The following is a 2990-nucleotide window of genomic DNA, read 5'->3' on the forward strand; positions in this document are numbered from 1 at the left end:
GGTCCCAAACACCCTAGGGTTGGATATTGGGCAGATGATGCAGAATCATCAAAATGGGCCAAGTAGGAGCAAATACCAAAAAAGGAGGCAGCAGGGAAAACAACATATGAAAATCAAGTAAAGACACCAGTTTGAAAATAAAATGGATCCAGAAACCCAGTTTAAAACATTAAGAATTTACACTTGCTGTGAGATACTCCTATAGTTTCCATTGTATTATGAGTGTGAAGAGGTTTTAAAACAATGACAAGAGCATACAAAAAAAAAAACCCACAGAAAACAAGACTAAAAATAATCTCATAAAGAAGGAAGGACTTTAATTTGGTAATGTAATTTTTTCTTTGTATTTTCATGTCATAATTTTGCACTTGGTCACCAGTTTATCTAATTCTCAATTCCTTTTAAGAATAATACAATGTTTATATTGATTGTGATACAAAAAAACACAAAATGGATTATTTCTCCCTGGCATTGCTGAGATTCAGATGTTTTATTAACTGCCACTCTTAATATTCCAAAATATTCCCCAAATGTATTAATTTAATCACAAATGACCAAAATATGTATGAATATCCTCTTCTGTCGGGGTTTTTAGCCACCCGTGCTCCCCTGACCCTAGGGAGAGACAGGGAAGGCACGCCCCAACCAGAGGAGCCAAGAAAGGAAAGGGTCGGCAGACCAGAGGACAATCAGAAGGCCTGTGAGTCAAGTCAGCGCAAGATCTTGTTTATGGAGGGGAACACATGTAACTAATATAAGGCACAGGAGCCAATCAGGTCAGAGATAGGCAGGAAGGGGAGGGGTGTAAGGGAAGGCACCAGCTGTCCATAAGGGCAGAAGAGCCAGGGCCTAGAGGCAGACAGATTAGCCACACGTGGCCCCAGGACTGGGAAACAGGTGGGGCCAGCTAGTTGACTTCCAGGTGTGCCCCACAATCTTCTACCCTCTATACTAAATAAATTCATATTTACCTAATGAAAGTTATTATTGAATTATTTTCATAAATTCTCAATGGCCCTAAAACCTTTGTGTATAGAAAATGTCAACAAATAAGGTCTACATATTTTAACCCAAAACCTCAAAGCATTCTCAGAACTATTATATTTGGAGGAGGTGTGAGCATTTCTTAAGGAATGTGTCGTGTCTGCCACTTGGAACGTGTTTCGTGCTGGCCAAGTAAAAAGGAGTCAGTCCGTGAAAAGAAAACTGGACCACAGTGAGGCAAGAAAGGTTTCTTTTCAACTGCCTTTAGGTATCCAAGAGGAGAAAGATGGCCCCAAAAGAATAGGGAGGCACCCCGACTCGCACCAACTGAATAGCGAGCTGGGAACTCCAACACCCAACACCCCATCAAGAACCCAGCAAAACCAGCAGCCAGAAGCAGTGGAGAAACGCAGGAAAACAAAAAGGAGCAAAAAAGATGAACCGAAAACCTACACGGAGCCGGAGATTCTCCGGGGCACCTCCCCCCACCAGCTGACCCTGGCCCAAACAGGGCCAGGCTGGGAAAGGGGAACCCGGCGATCGGCAGACAGGCTGCCAGGAGCACAGAATTCATATAGCGGGAGACCCCACGGACACAAGGCAGGGTGGAGACCAAGACACACACTGGCAGCGACGAGAAGTTCGGGTCCACACCGGGTTCGGACAAGGGAACTCAGCGCGGCAGAAAGAGGGAACGGGGGAAGCCACCACGACACTTCGCCAACCCCTGAAGGGCCAACGGCTGCGCGGGACACACACACAAAGCAGCAAAAGTGAGTCCCCCATAATCCCTTCCCCCAACGGGAGACCCAAGCCCGAAAAGAAGCTAGATCTCCCTCCCTCCCCCTCCCCAGTCCCGAGGGAACAAAGAATCCCCAAATCAGGCGGGAAGCTCCCATCAGGCCCTGGGAAGCCAGTTTAGCAGGGGAAGGGCGGAACAGCCCCAAGGCCCCACAGGTTCCTGAACTGGCAGAACCGGCCCCACCCCCTTCCCAACAGGGGCCCGGGGACAGCCGGCAGGGCTAGCCCCACCCGAGGCGCCTGGACCTCAAGGACTCTTACAACTAAAATCACAGGCGCTGGTGGGCAATACCAGCCCAGCAGGGTCACCTGAGCCTGATCACGTCCCCCCCCCTCGCAGCGGAGGCGAGCTCTGAGGGTGCCAAGCCACACCCGGACAGTCGATCCCACTGGGCCCCACACATACCGCCCCCCCAACGGACTCGCGGGAGGGCGCAAGCACAACCCAACAACCCAGGACTCACTCTGGGAGGCATATCCCGCTAAAGTGCATGTTGTAGTGGACAACAGCGCACAGGAGGGCGGGGCCCCCGGTGACAGCGCCCGCTCTGGTAGGCGTGTACCCTGCACTGGTGGGCGGGGCCACAGCGGCAGCACCTGCTGCCGTAGATATGCCTACACAGGAGGGAGGAAAGAGCTACAAATCAAACCTGAGAAGCCACCCAGATTTCCAGTTGCGCAAATCACAAAGAAACATAACTCAGTTCATCAAAGGACAAGCCAACTCGCCAGATCCAAAAAGCAGCACGACTGAAGAGGAGATGGAGACTAAAAAAGCAAATGAGGCCATGTTATCAGGAATGATCGAAAGCGTCAGAAACGAAATCAGAAAACAATTCCAGGAGTTTAGAGCGGAAATCTGGAAGGACACCCAGGAAGCCAAGAAAGAAATGGAAGCAAAAATGGATACAATGCAAGCCTCGTTTAAAGAAATGGAAGCAACAATGGATACAATGCAAGCCGCCTTTAAAGAAAATCTCCACATCCTGAGAATTGAAATGCATGAAAAAATAGATTTAAAATACAACTCTTTAAAGGAAGAAATTTCCACGATCAGAGCTGATATGACAACCATGAATAGCTCTCTGACATCCATAAACTCCGCAATTGAAACCATAACACAAAGAGTGGACCATATAGAATCCAGAATCTCTTGCCTGGACGATGAAGCAGCTGACAACAACCAGAAAATGACCACTCTCCAA

This window comes from Perognathus longimembris, chromosome 18 (assembly GCF_023159225.1).
Source record: "Perognathus longimembris pacificus isolate PPM17 chromosome 18, ASM2315922v1, whole genome shotgun sequence".
In the NCBI taxonomy this organism is placed as follows: Eukaryota; Metazoa; Chordata; class Mammalia; order Rodentia; family Heteromyidae; genus Perognathus; species Perognathus longimembris.